This window comes from Rattus rattus, chromosome X, assembly GCF_011064425.1.
Source record: "Rattus rattus isolate New Zealand chromosome X, Rrattus_CSIRO_v1, whole genome shotgun sequence".
Lineage (NCBI taxonomy): Eukaryota > Metazoa > Chordata > Mammalia > Rodentia > Muridae > Rattus > Rattus rattus.
This window is the reverse complement of record NC_046172.1, coordinates 101319730-101341570: the sequence shown is the minus strand read 5'-3', so window position 1 is coordinate 101341570 and position 21841 is coordinate 101319730. Positions and strand designations below refer to the sequence as shown.

The 21841-nt window shown below is 40.2% G+C and overlaps 1 protein-coding gene across 1 annotated transcript in view; it reads right to left on the bottom strand.

Annotated features, from left to right (window-relative positions):
• Nucleotides 1-21841, bottom strand: part of Pls3 (plastin 3) — an 88237-nt gene that overhangs the window by 60703 nt on the left and 5693 nt on the right.

Below are 21841 nucleotides of genomic sequence, written 5' to 3'. Positions count from 1 at the left end.
CCAACTTTTTGGCTTTGGACCTGAAATCCACAAAGAACTTTCTGATATGTGAATTAAAATAATGCAATCATCACGTTACAATTGCTGTTGGGAAAAATGTTAAGACTTGAAAAGCATAATATAGGGGTTGGGGATTTAGCTCAGTGGTAGGCGCTTGCCTAGGAAGCGCCAAGGCCCTGGGTTCGGTCCCCAACTCTGAAAAAAAAAAAAACCAAAAAAAAAAAAAAAAAAAGAAAAGCATAATATAGCCTATCATATGGAAATGTGTATAGCATATTTAAAAAAACAATTATTTCAAAAAGCAAGTTGAAAATTGTGTTGGCCACTACCTTTTCAATTAAATCCCTTTGGTCTCAGTTGCATTTTGAGTGGAACTTTCTTTTAGCCAATACTTGGTTTCATTAAATTATGCATTAATGACTGGAAAAATGACCATTTTACCAAGTTAAGCCGATCTTTTAAATGCTGACATTTGTATAATACCTAAAAACATATTAATTAAAAAATCATCACTGTCATCAGAAAACCATATGTATTGAGCCAGGTAGGGTAGCTTATATCTGTCTGTAATCCTAGCATTTAGAAGGCTAAGTCAGGAAGACTGTCCAAGTGTTAGGCCAGTATGGCTATATAGTGAATTCCACACTAGCCTGGACTATAGCAAGTTTCTGTCTAAAAAGTAAACAGAATGCTGGAGGTGGAGGCAGGAGAGTCAGAAGTACAAATTCAATCTTACTTTGCCTGTACAATGAATTCAAGACCAGTCTGTCTCCCAACAAACAAACCAAAAAACATATTCATTAACCCTGAATTCCAAAGAATGGGTTTCATTCCTCTTCTATGCTAAGGTGCTATTCGTGTTATTACAAAGCACAATTTAAGCTAACCAAATTGCAAATTATTAAAATGGAATTTTGTAAAGAAATAAAAAAAATGGCAGGAGAAAGTATTGGGGGGGGAGACAGAGAGAGACAGAGACAGAGACAGAGACAGAGACAGAGACAGAGACAGAGACTGACTGACTGACTCTCCTTGATTTTTCTCTATAAAAGGAAATGAACACCGGACGTGAGCAAACTTGGGCATGAGCGCACGGATTTTCCAGCTCAGCCTGTCATCTTATTCAACTTCAGCACAGGAACCGTCATGGCATCCTCTTTGAGTCAGCCCTTGTACTCCTCACCCGGGCGAAAATAACTCCGCGATATATTCATTTTCCGTGGTGACTGTTCAGTCCAGTTTGAGGATTCCATAAATCTTCACATGACAGAGACACATTTCTAAATGAATTTACAAATTACATTGAGCCTCCTGTGTCCTTTCCCTCCCCCACAGAATTGGAATTAAGCCCCGCATAAAGACTGAATTCACAAGTTAAGCCTAAAGCATTGCTAGGTCAGTCAGCAGTGCAGGTGTGACTCTGGCATAGGAAACAGAGCAGTGACGACCAAAAAGAAAATATTTATTTTCGGTATGAGCTTTTGGATTCTTGCCATGTATTCCAAACAAATCATCAGTTCTCCCTATTCAAGTCAGATAAAATATTCAAGAGTTCAAGACTCTTTTGGTGGAGGCTTTTAAAAGCTGAGAAATGATATTAAATAACTGGAAATTGTTCTAGAGCCTCAACCATGATCAAAGAATATAACGGCAATGATTTTTCTTGTCTCCTTCTCTTAGTAATCTATTTTGGCATCTAACACAGTGCCTGGCACACAAGGAGGACTGAACAAACCAAACTCGCCCTACAAGAAAGAAAAATCTCATTTAGCTCTCAAGACATCACTGCTCTGGGTTTCCAAACTCACAACTGCTTTTTTGACCTCACAGGGAATAATGAAAGAAATCTTCAAAAGAAAGAGCTGTTTTAGCATTTCCTGCCTGCATGCCCTGGACGAAGATTAAGCTTGTCAGTTTTTAGCAAGGCGTATAAAATACTCTTTAAACTTCTAATTCAGATGAAGTGGTAACATGAAGCCAGAGCTTCTAGGACGTCAATTGCCACTTGTTGCCATGGTTTCAGGTTGTTGAATGCATCCATGAAGTTTCACATATATTTGCATGGGGAATATAGTCTGTCTTCTGCTACCCTTGCAGAGACAAGTTCACAGAGAAAACTTGTGGCTTCATCGTCTAATAAAACATTCAGAACATTGCCGACATTCACTTTAAGAACTGCACAGTATCAGCTCAATGCTAGCTCGTAATTCTTGTAAACATATACACACTGTCAAAGCACAAACCAAATAAATTCCATGTCATTATGATTTGGCAGTGCATAGACTGCATTGTTATCTCTTCTGAATATATTTTTTCTCATGCCTTCTCCAAAATAATAGCTGAAAGACCCACATTTCGTGTGTGTGTGTGTGTGTGTGTGTGTGTGTGTGTGTGTGTGTGCTGCGTGCATGCAGTTTTGGAATTATTCTTTTAAATAAGTAAGTGATTCTCAGCGTTCTATACACTTCAGCGATCTTTTGCCACGTCTAATTCAACTATATTGTTTCTAATCACTCTTTACTGGTTGATTTCTTTTATGTGTTACCGTTAAGGTTTTAATTTGCTTCGTTCAATTTTTTTTTAATCTCCAGAGAGTTTAGCACAGCAACAATGGTTTCTATTTTCTACACATAATGGTCATTGTTAAATCTGCCTCTACACAGAACTGTGAACACAATGTAGATTTATCTGCAAGATTGCCCCCAAAAAATTCCACAGTCTCTAAAAGTGGTTATACGTGCTCTTAACCTTCATATGTACATATAAAAGATGACGAAATTTTATTTAGTTTATTTTTGCTGAGAAGCTGGATTGTGTATCTTTGAGGATGTAGCAGAATTCATCAAGACAATAACAGGCTGGTTCAGCTTGCTAAAGAGATGGACTGTAATCAGGCAGATTTGCTGGGCCGATACGTCACTTGGTGATTTGTTAACTTTGTATGGCTAAACACATCTCATTACAATGAATTTTGCCACAAGTCAAAGGGCCCTATCGTCTTCAATTGCTAAACATTCCATTTTTAGGATTAATCCTCGTCTGCCTGCTCCCAGCTCATTACATCAGAAACTGGCTAAGCTCTTCGGAGCTCTTCCACTGTGGTCGATTATTTTATGTTGACTGGTTTTTAGAATTCATGAATTTCCAGGGTGAATGTTTAGAAGACAAAATTAAAGGCTAGTGGTACTCAGTGGTAAGTGTGCTTGACTAACATGTGCCCTGGAGTAAAACATACACACACACACACACACACACACACACACCAAATCAAGTACATGTGAAAAAAGAAACTTGAATATCTGTTTTGATGCATATCATATCATTGCTTCTTTAAAAAGACAAACAAGTTTTGTAGCTGTTACTCACCAGGCAAGTACTCAACCACTGAACTATACCACATGCAATCCTTTTTCTCCTTTGTTTTCTTATTTTGATTATTTTTTTTTTTTGAGACAGAGTCTCAAGTATGAAGCCAACCAGGCCAGCCTTGAACTTTCCATAGACACCCAAACAGGCCTCATCTTGTGATCCTCCTGTCTCACCCACTCTCCCCACACTAGAGGTGTGAACTGCTACGCTTCCCTTTCTTTCCCAGATTATACTTTCTTTTGCTAAGGACAGGTTTCGCTGAAGCTGTAGCCATTCCCTAAGCAGTTACACACATCACTGATACCAGTGACTAGAGTCAGCACTACGACAAGTAGCCCTAGGATCCATGTGCTATGTACGTTAAAGCAGCTTTTAGTATAGAGCAGTAATTCTGCTATGTACTCAGAGCAGGTGTGTTTGAATTGTGACTTGCCTGATTCCGCTCCCGAGCTCTAACCCCATAATCCCACCTTCCAATGTTACAGGCCGACCGATAAGTTTTCCTCAATGAAAATAAAAGGCAATTGAGACTAAAACCAGGATGGAAAAATGAGTCATGTGGCTTTGTTCTGTGCCGCCCACTCTGGATCATTAAATATAAAGAGAGGTACCTTTATCTCAACACTTATATAGCACATACATCTGTCAAATCACATGGTACATTAAAAAAATGCAGTTTTATCTTTCTGTGTATTAGTTAAAGGGGTAAACTGAATTTATTTTGAGATATAGTCTCTGTATATAAACATCTCTGAACTAGGGCTGACCTAAAACTCACGGAGATCTACCTGCCTGATTCCTGGGGATACGGGAATGTACCATCATCCCTGGCTTAATTATTTTTAACTATAAAAATAGATATTTCTGATATGTAGCTCGGCTGGCAGAATGCTTGTTGTGGCTGAGTGAGTACCTGGGGTCAGTCCGCAGTACTGACAGACTGAGCAGAGTTAGAAGACTACATCTGTAATTTCAGCACTCTAGTGGTAGAGGCAGGAAGATCAAACGTTCACACCATCCTCAGCTACATAGAGAATTCAAGGATAGCCTGGGCTATATGACATTTTAATCTCTTTTAAAAAGGTATAGGGTTAGAAAATAAGATTTAGCATCAGACTGAATACTCAATTAAATTTTTCATCAAGTTAATCCAAAGCTCCTGAGTTCAAATCCCAGCAACCACATGGTGGCTCACAACCATCTGTAATGGGATCTGATGCCCTCTCCAGATGTGTCTGAAGACAGCTACAGTGTACTCACATACATAAGATAAACAAATCTTTTCTAAAAAGTAGAAAACAGTCTAGTACTCTACCCATGTACTTTGGCAATTCCTTATAAAGCTAACATGCAACTTCCACACAACTCAGTACCTGCACTCTTTAGATAGTGACAAAATAGCTGATATATACAACTTAAGTGAATAAAGTTTTATTTTGGTTCGGGATTTCCGGTTCCCAGTCCATTGTCTTGTTTCCATTGATTTTTAGCTTCTGGTGAAGCAACACAGTATGGCAGAGCACATGGCACACGGTAGAGACAGAGAAGCACAGGGCACAAGATACAGTTCCCAACAACACATCCTCAGTGACCTATGTCTTCCAGTTGGGCTCTACCTCTTCAAATTTCCAAGTAGAACCACCTAGTATTCAACGTATGATCCAGCACAAGGCATTTCATATTCAAACTCTAATGGTTTTCCAAAAATAAACCTTACACTTGGACAAGTGATTGCACACAAATGTTTACAGTGCCTCCTTTATCTGTGGCAGCAGCAGCAGCAGCAGCAGCAGCAACAACAACAACAACAAAACTGGAAATGAGAGGAGAGTATAGCTCAGTGGTAGGGCATAGGCTTAGCATGCTTGGAGTCAAAAGTTGAAGCCCCAGCATCATGAGGTCAGTTTAAATCCCTGGAGCCATATGGTGCAAGGAGAGAACCAAGTCTTGCAAATTGTTATCTGACCTCCATTTGGGTGCTTTAGCATATGCATGCCACCCTCCAATAAATAAAGTAATACTGGCAACTTCCAGGCATGGGCGATTGTGCAAAGCAAGTCATGTATCAGAAACTCAGGGTGTGGGGATGTTGAAACTTTATTTTTAAAGCAATAGCAAGATACAGCTGGAAATGGTCCAGATGTGCTCTAATGGGGCCATTGTTAAACAGTGATACATACATTCTCACCACAGACTGCAATTTAGTAATGAGAGGAACAAAGAATGGATATGCACAATATTCTGGAAGACTCATCAGAATAATACACGGAATGAATAAAGACACTTCCCAGTCAGGCTTGGTAGCCCATGCCTGACCAAGAGCTGAGGCTGGATGATCACAAGTTCAAGCAAGCTCAGCTTGGGTTATAGTGTGGGAGTGTTTCAAAATAAAAGTGAGAGAAGTAGAGAGACACACACTGAGACACACAGACAGACCCACACCCACACAGAGAGACATGCCTACAGAGATACACATACAGGGAGAGAGAGAGAGAGAGAGAGAGAGAGAGAGAGAGAGAGAGAGAGAGAGAGAGAGAGAGCCCAGATGTCCCATTATACAAATTCTGGAAATGGCAGGACATATTGGTGATTTCCAGGTTTCAGGCATGAAGGTAGAGGGAGGAAGGACGTATATCTTGTTAGAAATGGACAACAAAAGACACTCTGGAAGTGATGGAATGTTCTACATCTTGATTGTATCAATGTCAGTATCCTGGGATTGATATACTGTTTTAGCAAGTGGCTACCTTTGGAGGAAACTGGGTAAGGAGAAACCGACCTTGGATCTCTCTGTGCCATTTCTTACATTTATGTGTTAGCCTACATTTAGCTCAAAATAAAGTGATAAATAAAAATAAAAAGCAGAAATAAACAGATAATAAAGCCAGGTGTGGTGGTACATACCTTTAATCCTAGCACTCAGAAGGCAGAGTCAGGCAGAATTCTATGACTTTGAGATCAGCTTCGTCTATTTAGTGACTTCTAAGCAAGACAAAGCTACATAGTGAGGGATTCTGTTTCAACACAATAAATAAATGAATAAAATGTATGCATTAATCCAACAAACTTCTCATTTTAAATATTATTCCCAAGTCTTCTTAAAACATTAGCATAATAATATGTTATGTACACTGAATAACACACGGAATGAATAAAGACACTTCCCAGCCAGGCTTGGTAGCCCATGCCTGACCAAGAGCTGAGGCTGGATGATCACAAGTTCAAGCAAGCTCAGCTTGGGTTATAGTGTGGGAGTGTTTCAAAATAAAAGTGAGAGAAGTAGGGTGGTTTGAAGGAAGATAGGGGAATTAGCTAACATACTACATGTTAGGTTTGGATATGAAAAGTCCCACAAGAGGCTGGGGAGCTGTCACAGTTGCAAAATTGATGGTCATTCAAGTATGAGAACCTGACCTTGGATCCTCAACACACATATAAAGGCATGGTGGTGCTTTACACTAGCTTGTAACTCTAGTGTTGTTGGGGATGGGGTGGAAATTGAACGATTCCTAAGCTTTGTGGACTAGCCAGCCAGGAGAAGCAATGAGCTTCAGGTTTAGTGAGAGACTCTGTCTTAAAACAGAAAACAAGTGAAAGAAACCAAGGAAGACACCATACATACATGCTTATTCACATGCACGCACGCACACACACATGTGCATGCACACACACCATAACCACAATACATTCTACAAAAGGCTCAATTGTTGAAGATTTGTTTCCCAATAGTGCAGCTAATCACTGAGAACTGATTGGCGCATAAGGCCCTAGATTTGATCACTGGATACAACCATTGATGAATTAATAATCTCATGGCATTACTGGGAAGGAGCAGGTCAATGGGGACATGTCCTTTAGGGTACTACACAATTTCTGGTCTCTTTCTCCCCTTCCTGATTGTCATGTAGTGAGCAAACCCACTCACAAGGATCTACTTCCATGATATTCTGCCCTATCTCAAGTCCAGAGCAATGCAGCCAGCTTACCTTGGACTGAAACCATGGGCCAAAATTCGTTTATCTAAATAAATTTAAATCATTTTTCTATTTGTCACAAGAGCAATACTTTACCAATGTTACCTTCTATGCCACCTCTAGTAGTATGTTAAGTTTCATAAAAGTGGTGCCCTTTGGAATTTCATTCACAACAATGATCCCTACTGACAAAATATTACCTGACTTATGTAAGGTATGGAGTAATTATTTGAATAAGTGAATGATTTGTTGAATGAAACTTCTTCTTGGTCAAGTGTAACACGGGGGCTGTGTGTGATGGCAAAGCCCTGTAATCCCAGCACTTGGGAAGCTGAAGCAGATGATCAGGAATCGATAGTGACGGTCTGGGAATTTGTCTCAGTTGGTAGAGTATTTGTCCAGTATTTATATGAAGCCTTGGACTCAATCTTCAATACCTTAAGCATTGGGTATGCTGGTCCGTGCCTGTAATCTCAGCATATAGAACATATAGACACATGAGGTCAAGATCACACATGGCCGCATAGGATACCTGAGAGCCTCTCTCAAAAAAGGACGGGGTAGAGGAGGGGGGAGGAGAAGAGAGGGGGAGGAGGAGGAAAGAGGGGAGAGGGCGGAGGAAGAGGTGCATAATAATTTTCTTTTGTGACAGGATTTCTCTGTGTAGCCCTGGCGGCACTGGAACTAGCTCTGTAGTCCAGGCTGAAATCAAGAAATCTTCCTGCTTCTGTCTCCTGGGTGCTGGAATGAAAGGCATACATATACCACTACCGCCTGGCAATAAATTCTAATTTAGTAGAAACCATGAATGGTAAAAAGCCAACGATATACATGCAATATATTGAATTAGAGTTTTCCAAGCCTTTGGGATGCATTAACCATGTAGGATTATGAATATGTGCTTGTTAGCAAACTGAGAACTATCAATCAAAAATAGAACACAGGAAAAGAGTTCCCTGCTTGGTGTCTATCTAATAAGGCATTTCTATTAACTATGGATCAATTGTCTGACCCAAGTTGCTTTCATGCTAAGTGGAGGAATTCTAGGGAGCATATAGAACATACAGGCACATGAGGTTCCACGTCAGTTTACAAACATGGCATAGCACTCGTCATTCTGTTAGTATCTAATAGAAAACGGCAGTTAGTATTAACTGACTCCCGATGGAACAGGCAGGGCTATCAGACAGTGTAGACCATGGATGTGGTGTTGAAATGGACAGAGAACAGTAATAGAGTAGGTCTACTGCTAAAATCCAGATCTCCCATGATAAACTGGGCTCCTCCACCAATGACCTTAACAACTGTATGCTGAGGCTAACCACCGTCAGACCTCCATTGCCTCACTTATAATAGCAGTGCCGGGACTGGACTCCGGGCTCAAATGGTGGCATATTGTTTGATTAATCTTAGGTGTTGCAGGCACACTGTGACAATTAACAAAGACGGGTTACAAGAATTAAGTAATTATATGTGATTCAAAATGGGTCTCCAGGAAATGGTACGGACTTCCAGCCTTCTTTGTACAGTGAAACCCCTCCTTTCCTCAAGGGCCTGCGTAGTTCTCCGTGTCTAGAGGAGTAAACAGCTGGGATCCAGGACATTTTTTTCTCCAACATATTTTTAGTAAGTATTTGGGAATTTCATACAATACACCCCAGTCACACTCACGCCCCATTCCTCCCAGGTATCATTTCACCCTTGAGCCATTCCCCAGCCCCACCCCACCCCACCCACCCCACCCCCAAAATACACCAAGTCCAATTTGTGTTGCTCATCCATACTGAAGCATGGACAAACTCCCAATGGCCAGCCCCTAAAAACGATAACTGTGTTTTTCCCCACCATAGCTCCTGCCAGAAGCTGTCAGGGTGAGCAGCCTTCAGCATCTTCATCACAAGGACTCTTTTTAAAAACTTCTCAGGAAATTTTCTTACAGTTGAATCCAGAATACAGGAGCAAAATAGGATTTTTTAGGGACCAGCAGTTCTCTTCTTAATTCCTTTAAGGGTTCTTGAGGTAGGACCTCCTAATCTCCCACTTTGTCCTCAAACTTGTCACAATCCTCCGCTTTAGCTTCAAAGTGCTGGGTTTTCAGGGTGGCCCATCCCACTTTGTTATCACCTGGTTTTACCTGGCGCTTTGTGGGTGACCCTGAGACATTCTAACTTGAAAGTGCTTATAGACATCCCGTTTTCATATTCACTCCGAAAATGTCCGCAGAGCCCTTTTACCATTGTGCTTCCTAACCACAAAGCACAAATGTCTTTTGAAAATGTTGTGTTGAGAAGGTTTTTATTACATACTACAGCCCTTTGTAGCATTTGAAATTTGTTCTATGTGAGCACGGTTGAAAAATAAATGTATTCAGTAACTGCTTAGGTTAACCATAACCATTGTTTACTATTTACTTCTGCATTCCTTAACATTGCTTATCTTTGCTCTTAGGTAGTCAAGAATGTACTGAAATAAATTTGTGGCTGGGTGTGTTGGTGTTACCCGGAAGGTGAAACAGAAAGGCCTTGAGTTTGAGGCCAGCCGTATCTGCATCTAGGGGCTATCTTCCAAACTAAACAATAAGAACAGATATTTAACTGAACATTCTAAACATCTATAATACAGCTTGTTTTAAAGGACTGAGAGCACAGGTTTGGAATCCCCACTACTTAAGGGGCAGAGTCAAGAGGATAAATGTTCAAGGCCGGGGCTAACCCCACCCAAACCAAACTAAAATCTTGTATGTACTTTGCATTACTCAAGGAAAAGGAAAAATGTACTGGGAGTAACTCATAGATAAACCAGTGCGTAGCACCAAGAAAGCAACAGCCAAAGTCAGTCCAAGCTAGGATTCTCATTAACAGCTTAATAAATGAGACAATCTTATCAGTACCACCTTTAACTCATTATCTTGCCTGATGTTAAACTTTTAATACTGATGTGTTCCACCGTTTATAACAGCCATAATGTAGAGACAATTCAAATGACCACCAATGAGGGAATGAATGATGGATAGGTCTACGTAATCTAAATGTTGATAGGGCATAAAAAAAGCGATGAAGTGCTGATGCTAGAATGTAGGTGACCTTTTAAAGCACTGTGTCAAGTAGAAGTCAGATGATAAAAAGACCATATGTAATAGCGTTGAATTCACATAAAAATCCAGAAGAGGCAAATTTATGGAGATGCAAAGTCGGTTAGCAGTCACTCAGGGTTAGCAGGGTGGGAAGATTATGGGTAGGTAGTGCAGTATTTCTGTCTGAGCTAATAAAAATGTATGAAAGTGGACTGTAGGCGGATGGAGAATTGGCTTAGCAGTTAAGAGCACTTGTTTTTACAGAGGACATAGGTTTGATTCCCAGCACTAATATGCAGCTCACAACTGTACCTAATTCTGGTTCCAGGGGCTCCAACAGCCTCCTCTGACCTCTTTGGAGACCTGGCATGCATATGTTACCCAGACATACATGAGAGCAAAGGACTCACATGCATAAAACAAAATAAATAAATCTTAAAAAGAAGAACACGGACTATAACCTATACATAATAAGAGATGGACTAAAATGTGTTGAAGTGTATACTTGTAAAAGCTATTATGGACATATACATGCAGTTTGCCACTAAAGCTACTACAATGTGAAAATAGTAACATATCACAGCTTCCTAGTTGATTCTAAAGTTCAGCAGTTCTTAGCATGAAAATGCCATGCATACTGGAGTATGGAGAGATGGCTCAGAAGTTAAGAGCACTTTTTTTTTCTTGCAGAGGACTTCGTTTTGGTTCCCAGCGCCCACTTTGGGCAACTCCAGTTCCAAGGAATCTGATGCCCCCTTCTAATTTCCATAGGCACCAGGCACACACGGTGTACATATGTCCACGCAGATAAAACACTCATCCAGTAAATACATACATCTTAAAAAAGGAAAGGAGATGCTATTCATAGCTGGAGGTGATGGAACGTGCTTACACCCTCAAGCATGCAGGAGGCTAAGGCAGGTAAACTGTAAAGTAGAGGATAGGCAGGGCAGTATAGCAAATTCCAGGCCAGCCTGTGGTTACAGAGTGAGAGACTTTATCTCCAAAAGAAGGAGCAAAACAAAGCACATAACATTCACTCGTAATCAATCCTCTGAGATAGCCAAAGCCAGGTATGGTGATAAAATTCCTGTAATTCCAGCACTCAGAAGCCTGAGGCAGGAAGACTTTGAGACTAGCCTGAATGCACTGCACTTGGTAGAATGCTTTCGTGGTAGGTATGAAGCTGCGGTTTCATTCGGCAGCACAGCCTACACCCGGTGTGGGGGTGCAAGCCAGTAATCGCAGCACACAAGAGGTAGAGGTGATGTAACCACAAGTTCAACCTTATGCTCAGCTAGAGTGAGCTTGAGACTAGCCTGTGCTACGTGAGTCCTAAGTCAAAGAACAGGAAAAAAGGTTTTGTCTATGTTGGCATCTTGAAGTGTTTTCCTCTAGCAATTTCAGTGTTTCATGTTTTAAAACGAGAGTTTTTTTTCCATTTCTTTCTTTCTTTGTTTCTTTGTTTCTTTCTTTGTTTCTTTGTTTCTTTGTTTCTTTCTTTTTTTCTTTTTAACTAAATTTGAATTTATTTTTGGTTAAGGGAAAGGATCTAATCTTACTCTTCTGTAGAGGGATATCCAGTTTTGATAGCACAATTTGTTGAATAGGATTTATTTCTAGTGTATACTTTTTCTTTTTATCACCTCTGCGCAGTATTATGTGATCCTAGCTGTCTGTGTTCTTTAATAGGTCCCCATTCTATCTTTGGTCTACATGTCTGTTTTTCTCTGGACCACGTTATTTTTTTGCCAGTACAGCTCTGTAGTACAATTTGAGGTCAAGTAATTTTGATAGCTTCCAGCAGGGTTCTTTCTGCTTAGCATTGCTTTGGAAACACATGGTGTCTTGCATTTTCCTATGAATTTTAGGACTTTTTTCCCCCCTAGTTCTGTGAACAATGTCCACGATGATGTTTTTTCCAGCCACAAAGATGAATAAAATTGTGTCATTTACAGGAAAAATGATGAAACTGGGGATCATATTAAAAGAAATAAGCCACATTTTAAAGGACAGATATTATGAGTTCTCTTTCATATGCAGCATCGTTACACATGCAAACACCTGCATATGCCACACATGTAGGATGTGAATCTCAGAGGAGTATTTGGAAAGACTAAATAAACCTGTGGGAACGCTGGGGCTGAGGAAAAGAGAGGGTAATGGAGCAAATATGGTCAAAGTACATTATGTATTTGCATGAACTTTTCATGATGAATTCTTCCATTTTGTGCAGTGAACTTATGCTAATGAAAGTTTTAGTAAGTAAAGAAAATAGCTAAAAAGTATATGAAAGCAAGAACACTATATGATTGTCTTCACATGAAGTCCATGTGTCATAAAAAAAATGGCCTGCTAATTTGGGTTTCTTCAATTCGATTGTCTTCCACTCCTCCTTTATATTTTTTCTTTCCTTCCTTCTTTCCTTCCTGCCATCCTTTCTTCCTCCTTCCTTGGCTCCCCTTTCTTTCTGCTGGGGATCAAATACAAGACCTTACTTATGCCCAGTACAGACTACTGAGCTATCTACAGCCCTCAGCTTCATGAATCATATTATCAGCAAGACAATTCAAGGTCATTTCTTTTTCCCCAACTCAATGGGCCCTCTATATCTCTGTGCTCCACTGGGGTTCAAGCAGCACCAGGTGGAAAACATTCAGAAAGACCCGTGACTGGATTGGACTTGATCGATCTTTTCTTGTCCCCATTCTCTAAGCAATACAGGCCAAGCTTCCATATTCTACGAGGTGTTGAGTAACCTAGGGATGATTTAATCATCTATGTGAGAGAGTGCTGTGAATGTGGAGCTCAATAAGTTTAGAATGTGAGAGGCTTTTGGTCCAGCATTCACCTCCACTCATAAAAAAGCATAAAGAATGAGCATAGGCTATATGCAAAGACCACCTTATTTTCTATAAGAGGCTTCTGCATCCTGACAGAGTTCCTGAAACCCATTTGTCTTAGTTAGGTTTTAACTGCTGTGAAGAGACACCATGCATACCAAGGCAAGTCTTATAAGGACAACATGTAATTGGGACTGGCTTACAGGTTCAGAGGTTCAGTCCATTATCATCAAGGTGGGAACATGGCAGCACCCAGGCAGACATGGTGCAGGAGGAGCTGAGAGCTCTACATCTTCATCTGAAGGCTGCTAGCAAAATACTGGCTTCCAGGCAGCTAGGACCAGGATATTAAAGCCCACACCCACAGTGACACACTTACTCTAACAAGGCCACACCTTCTAATACTGGCACTCCCTGGGTCAAACATATAAAACCATCCCACCATTCCTTGTGAAAATAGAGGGAAGGGTTGGGGATTTGGCTCAGTGGTAGAGCTTACCTAGGAAGCTGGGGTCCTGGGTTCCGTCCCCAGCCCCGAAAAAAAAAAAAAAATAGAGGGAGTGCTGTGTGTCAGGCTACTATGAAGGAACCAGAACAGGGATTTTCCCCTCAAGTTTATTTGTTCAATCCCTGCTTGTGGTGGTTCATAATTGGCAGGAATTACTCACTGCCTTTCAAGAAAGCCATATGCATTACGTATTACTTTGATTCCCCGCTTCCAGAGGGAGCAACTGTCAGACCTGAAATCCCAGCTTCTCCTACTCAATTTAAGGCCTGTTAAAATCATGAAGTACAAGTTAGGAAATGAAAGCCATTAGCTATGAGTTACTTTATACACGGCTACGATAACACCTATGTGAAGAGGAGCTACAGAAGGCCTGAGTACCGCTTGTGGAAGTCAGCTTTTCTAGGGGCTTCTGTACACTCGGATATTTGGATATTTCCGCAGTCGCAAAGTCAACTACTACTGTCGTTGTCCACTGCATCTCCAATTTAGTGAAGCTGGAAAGAATTTTATTTTTGTAAAAACAAAATTGGGTGTGGCCCATTTTCTAGCCAAAGGGCTATTTTATTCCAAGACACTGGTGTCTGCTGACCCTCATTTATAGGCTGAGCAATGTTCTATTTAAGTAAAATTAACTCATAGTGGGCTCCTTTTTTAGGACGTAATAATTATTGCAAAGAAATAACAATGTTTAAATGTGATTTGTTCTTAGTTTAGATTTGATTTTACTGGGATATAAGTGAATGTCTTTGTTCATACAGAGTTTAAATTTAGAAATTATTTTATGTTAAAAAAAAGACGGAATTTAAATTCTTTTCTCCATGATATATATATTGCGGAGGAGGAGATGAGAGCTATGAAAGCATTGACCCAAATTCAATCCTGGAACCAAGGTAAGAAAAGTCTCATGTGGGCATCTAAATCCCGTCACTCCTCCACGGAAATGGGAAGTGGAGAGGAGAATTGCGTTAGCATCTTCCAGATGGGCTGGCAGAAGCTATGCAGTAGCAAGAAGCTGTCTCAATAAGGTGGAGGCAAGAACCAGTTTTCACAAGTTTTTCTGATGTTACATGCCGGTGCACTTGGGCACGTGCACACACACACAAATTATTAACTAATTCTAACAAATATCTTTAGATTCCATAAAAAAACAGTATTAGTTTTGTGTCTTTTTCTTCTCCTAAATTGCGGGAGCTATCTACTATCCTCTTTGTATCCCTAGTACATAAGTCTTCACTAAATACTTGTATTAAATGATGAGGCTGGAGAGATGGTTCAGCACTGACTCCTCTTGCAAATGACCCAACATCCGTGTGGCAGCTTAAAACTAGCAGTAACTCCAGTTCCAGAGACCAGAGCCCTCTTTTTTGACCTCTGTTGGCTCTAGGCATCTACACTGGACACTTGCACAGGTTTCTATCTATTCATTAGTAGCCGATGGGCCGCTACGAAGAAGTTTGAAGGCTAGCTTCAAACTTAATCTTGAACTTCTGGCCCTCCTCATTCGGCCTCCTGAGCACTGAGATTTACATGCTTGTGTCACTATGCTTGGGCCTTGTGCTTGGGACCAAACTTTGGACCTATTGTATGCTAGACAAGCACTCTACCAACTGAAATATACCCTACTTCCCCCTCCCCAGTACATATACACTTCAAGGTATGAGATATAGCAAACTCCCTTCATCTTTATACAGAGCTCTAGTTTGGGAAGGTTTCACTTCACTTGCCTTTAGCCTGCTTTTCATCTGAGAGCTACCAGAAGCTGGAGTACTTAAGAGTTTAGACTTTAAAAAAAAAAAAAAAAAAAAAATGCGTGAGTTGATTTTACTTTTGAACTCGTAACCCATTGAAAGAACTTTTAAAACTTTATTACTAAGTTGCTAAGTTGGTTGTATTTTAAAATCACGGTAGGATAAATAGTAAAATGTAATTACTTAGCCAAGTCTTCTGATAACTTATGCTTATAATTCTGGCTACTCCAGAGACTGAAGCAGTAGGATCAAAATTTACAGTCCAGCCCAAGTAACATAGCAAAGTCTTCGCTCACAATGTGAGGGAATAGACAAGAAATAAGGCAGGGAATTGTGGCTCAGTCCTAGACAGTTTGTTCAGCGAACACAAATCACCAGAAACATACATACTCAGGAAAAGGATTACCCCCTAGAGTCACTAACAAAAGGGTTCAGACATAGCTCCACAAATCTCTTAAAACCTTTCTGTTTTATTTGGTTGCTTTTGTTTTTTCTTTTTGTTATGTTTTATTTATTTAATTTTTTTGTGAGACAGGGTATCTCCCCATAAACCTGGCTGTCCTGGAACTTACTATGGAGACCAGGCTAACCTTGAACTCACAGAGATCTGCCCACCTCTGTCTCCCAAGTGCTGGGATTAAAAGCATGTGCCACTATGCTCAGCTTGTTTAGAATATTTTCGAATCTTTCAATACCTTTCATTTGCTGGGTTTTACATTAGAAATCTTCTACCAGAGGGAAAAAATTAACAAATGTAAGTTGAATGTAACTTTATCAGTTTCTAAGGGCTGTATGTCGCGTTGGAAATGATCCTGATTTAGGATCCATACCAAGGCTTTGTGAACTATGTGCTTAAGGCAGCCATGATGACCTGAACCCGGAATCTACAGTGGAAGGAAGGAAACCAACTCCTGAGAGGTTTCCTCTACCCTCTGCTCACGAACAATCACAAACACACACTAATAAATATTTTTTAAAGGAGAGATGCTGATTTAACCTGTAACCCTCTGCATTCATCAACATTTCACCTTTCACTAATTTATTTTGTTTATGCTATCTTTCTCCAAAGTAAATTTCTTACCATTGATATTTCATTTTTCTCTTTTTAAGATTTATTTTATGTATATGAGCGCACTGCCTTCAGACACGCCAGAAGAGGGCATCAGATCCCATTACAGATGGTTGTGAGCCACCATGTGGATGCTGGGAATTGAACTCATGACCTCTGGAAGAGCACTCAGTGCTCTTAAAAGCTAAGCCATCTCTCCAGCCCTGATATTTCTATTATTGTGAAAACCACCCAAATCTTGAAGCCTCCTCTCCTATATAACAAAGCAGGCATTAACATTGACCATTACCTTTCACCCTGGTTTAAGCTTCATTTGTCATATGTAACTGATTATTAGCCACATTTCCAATTTTCCTCTGAAGGGAAGTTCTTCTTATACTGTTGGATAGCAAATCCTTATAAAAGGACGAATTCAATGATAAACAGGATTCTGAGCTAAGCAAAGAGGTCCCTTTAACCTAAACCTTTGCTTAAATCATCCATCATCAAAATGAAAAATCAATAGAAAACAGTATTTTCATAATAGCAGTAAATAAAACAAACAAGGGCTAGTGAGATGGCTCAGTGGTTAAGAATGCTTGCTGCCAAGCCTGAGGACCTGAGTTCAATTTGGGGGACATCTACACAGTGGAAGGAGAGCATGATTCCAGCAAGTTGTCCTCCCTACCTACACACACTTTTAATTAGGTGTGCATGTGTGTTTGTGTGAGAGCATGTGCCTATGAGTGTAGTTGCCCACAAAACCAGAACAAGGTGCTGTATTCTTGGAATCGGGAATTACAGGTGGTTGTGAGCCACCCTATGTGGGTGCTAGGAGGGAAGGTAAGTCCTAGGTAAGAGCAGCAAGCATCACTCCTTTACTGATGAGCCATCTCTTCAGCCTCGCCCACACCCTCTTTCTTTTCTTTCTCTTTCTCTCTCTCTCTCTCTCTCTCTCTCTCTCTCTCTCTTTCTTCTTTCCTTCCTTCCTCCTTTCTTTCTTTCTTCCTTCCTTTCTTTCTTTCTTTCTTTCTTTCTTTCTTTCTTTCTTTCTTTCTTTCTTTCTTTCTTTCTTTCTTTCTTTCTTTCTTTCTTTCTTTCTTTCTGGGTTTCTCTGTGTAGCCCTGGCAGAACATGAACTCATTCAGCTATAAACAGAGACAGTGGCTGAGAATCCATTGCATTTTCTACAATGTAAGGACTTTCTAGGTTTACATAAAATCATAATGTGTTTATATATTCATTTTCAATGTATGTATCATAACTTAAGATAATCAATCTTCTATTGTCAATGCACAAGTTACAGGATTACGCAAAATGCCTTTCCTAGTGAATATTTTAAAGCACAATGTTCGAAATAAGGGGACACAACTTAAAAATGATTTCTTATAGTAAAAGTCGCCCACTCTTGTCAAACTAGCCGTGATTCTCAGTTATTCTGAAGTCATTTAACTGGCCTGGCAAAATGGCTCAGCAGGTAAAAGCATTTGCCCTCAAGCCTGATGACTGAATTCAATTCCTAAGACCCCCAAGATAGAAGAACTCCTTCTGCAGGTTGTTCTCTGATCTCTATGTGCACCATGACACATGCGCATACAGAATAAATAAATATAAAAATAATATTAAGTCAGAACTACCATATGACTCAGATACCATTTCTGGCATATACCATAAGGACTCTGTACACTGCCACAGAGATACTTACATATCTATTTTTATTGCTGCTCTCTATTCATAACAGCAAGGAAAATGAATCAGCCTATAGATATCCATCAACAGATGAATGGATAAAAAATACGTAATACAAAAACAGTGGATAATTTTATTCAGCCAAGTAGAAAAATGAAATTTGCAGGAAAATGGCTTGATCTGGAAAGCATTACTTTAAGTGAGGTGGTTGAGATTCAGACAAAAATCACATTCTCTCATGTGTGCAACCAACATATTATGTTTATATGTATGTAAGCAGGCAAAAGTGTGGGCCTGTGCTATGGAACCTATGAAACTAGGAATGAGACCATTAGTGTGGCAAGAGGTTTTGAGGAAGAGGAAGCAATCTGGTACATGTGTGCTGAAAGCAGGCAGGAGGGTGGGGAAAAGTACAAGGGGGGAAGCGGAGAAGGGAGGTATATGAAAATAAACCATAACAAACTGTTTGAAAATATCATAGTGAAACCTAAATATGTGTATGCTAATGACCAATTTAAAAGGAAAAAGGAAGATGACAACGGACTCGTATTGACAACCAATAAGGAAAAATAAACGTATTATTTAGTAACAAGGAAAAAAATCAATTATGACATCAACATACTATTCTCCATAACATCTGAATTAAGAAACATAATACTGCCAGTGTATGTGTGCCTGTACTTGTGCGTATGCATGCACGAATGACGCGTGTGCTTGTGTGCGTGCTTGCTGTGTGTGTGTGTGTGTGTGTGTGTGTGTGTGTGTGTGTGTTTGCACGCACATGTGTGATGCTGGGGATTGAACCCATAGCCTCATGCGAGCAAAACAAATGTACTGCTATTGAACTATAACCCAGTCTTCTAAAAAGGCCTGTTAAAGGCCTAGCAGAGTTATGAAATACAGCTACAGTATGCTGGATTTATATAGCACCTGTCTGCCGAAGAGCCAAGCGTTCATAGTTCACTTATCCTTTTAGCATGCCTGTGAAATGCATAGATTAAAAACAGATGCCTTAAAAATCAAGCAATCTCCAGCCATGAGCACAACTGTGATTTACAGAAAAGGGCCAATCCGTCCAGACAGCAGAGAAATGAAAGCAGAGATTCCACGCCCAATATCGTTTAGACTCAGCGACACTACATTTATCATCAATCACATTTCTAAGCTTTTTGAAAATTTAAGTTTTTCATAGTATAAAATCGGTCTGTAGCCAGGCCTGGTGGGTGCAAGCCTATAATTTAGGGTCCTTGAGAGGTTGAGGCAGGAGGATTACAAGTTCAAAGGTCGGCATGGTCTCCAAAGTGTGTTTAAGGCTAGTCTGGGTGTCATAAGCAAGACTCTGACTCAAAATCAAAAGTAACATGTGGGCCGGGCGTACTGATCAGTAGTAGAATGCTTGCCTGGCATGAGGGAGACTCTGATATCCGTTCTCCAGCCCTGCAACTATAAAAGGAAGTTAAATGAGAACAGGGCCTGGAGGGATGGCTCAAGTGGGTAAGAGCGCTAGAGGCTTCTAGAGAGAGGACTTGGGTTTGATTCCCAGCACCCAATCTGCAGCTCGTGACTGTCTTTAACTCCAGATTTCAGGGATTTGATATCATTTTCTGGCTGCCATGGGCACTAGTTACTACAAGTGATAGACAGACATACATGCAGGCAAAACACCCATACACATTTACCAAAAAATAATAAGAAATTTAAGTGAGAATAGCCAGATTACAGCTATATTCAAAAAGTAATTCCAGCCAACTAAAAGCACTGAGCTACTCCACTTTACAAAACTGAGAAAATACTCAGTGTCTAGTACATATATGGACTAAATGTTATTTACCAATATAACAATTTTATGTGAGTATCTCAAGATGAAATTCTGGCTCAGTAGCAGTTCCTTTGAGGCTATATCTGACATAATTGCCTCTCCATATTTTGTTGTTTTCCTTTTGAGACAAGAGTCCATGCTACTAAGAACTTATTCTATGCACTGACATCTGATATGTTGTTATTACAGAACCTTGATGCCACACCCCTCTTCTCTCTCAGCATTTTCTTTTAAATAACATTTCTTCATCCTTAGAATACTCCAGACTCTCATTTTTCTTTCATGTGGTAAGAATATGGCGACGTTCAATACTACTGAATTTAGCTGTGAATCTTTTGAAACCGCCTCCCCTCTATAACTAAAATAAACTGACCCATGTATTTTGAGATTGGCTCTTAAGAATGGCATTGAAGGGGGCTGGGGATTTAGCTCAGTGGTAGAGCGCCACCTAGAAGCATGCCAAGGCCCTGGGTTCGGTCCCCAGCTCCGAAAAAAAAAAAAAAAAAAAAAAAAAAAAAAAAAAAAAAAAGAATGGCATTGAAGTTCTGGGGAGATGGTTCCACAGTGAGGTGCTTGCCATGCAGGCATGAAGGCCTGTGTTCAGATTTCTCAGCGTATATGCACAAAAGACAGATGAGGTAGCATATGCCTGACCTGACAGACAGCATTGAGGAGGTGGAGACAGGAGGATTCCTAGGGCTCTCTGGCCAGTCAGTCTACCCAAATGGACAAGGTCCAGTTTCACTTAGAGTTTCTGTCTTCAACAATAAGGAAGTAGGTCATTGAGGAAGACACTTTATGTCCATCTCCGTAAGGTACATACAGACACAGACACACATGCGATGGGGATTGTCCAGAAGCATTAGACAGTTGCCACAACTTTAAACAAAGGACTCCAAACTGAAAACAGTCAGAAGAATGCATCCAAAGAGCTTTGGAATCCTCCATCGCATTCAGCTTACATTATAAGACACATCACTCCCTAGATTAAGTACACAGATACGAAATATGACACAACTTCTAATCTTAGGCTCTCTTTTTACATCAAAAAACCTATCATACCAACAAGTACAAAATAATGCTAAAAAGCACATATTCAAGCTGCCGATATTGACAGATGTTCATTTTCAAGTCTGATTTCATACCCGTTACTTTTAGAATCAGTTACAACAACAAATGTCTTCGTCTGTCTAGTTTCCACCCAGAGCATACTGGGCTCAATATACATACGAATCTCTGCCATTGTAATATCTGCTAAGAATATGATATCGAAAATTGTGAAAAGCCATGTTGGAGCAACACCTTAAACAGAACACGGAGTTAAAAGTGGACTTTCTTCCCTTGTCCAAAAGCATCACTTGAGTGTTCAAGCACCATGACCAAGCTGTCCCCTCCCCCTTTTCCCAGCAGCAGTCATACTACTTGCCTAGGAGGAAAAGCTCCCTGGGTTTCTGATAGTATACTGAACAGGAACATTCGGCCCTAATAATAGGGGTCAAGCTTAATACAGGCATAAACTTTTTCTGTTTGTAGAAAAGACTTACCTCTGTGAAAATACTACGAATACTACTCCAAATGCCACAAACCTAGGCACAAACTTATAGCAATTAGACTCTAAAGCTCATCAAAGGGACTAGACGTTTTAGGCTTCAATGTCATTTAAAGAATTACAACAGAGGTAAAACATAATTTAGCTTGCACCCCAAGCAGCTACGTCTATGGGTCGAAATTAAGAACTAAGAGTTACAAGCTGGGCTTGGTAGCAAATAT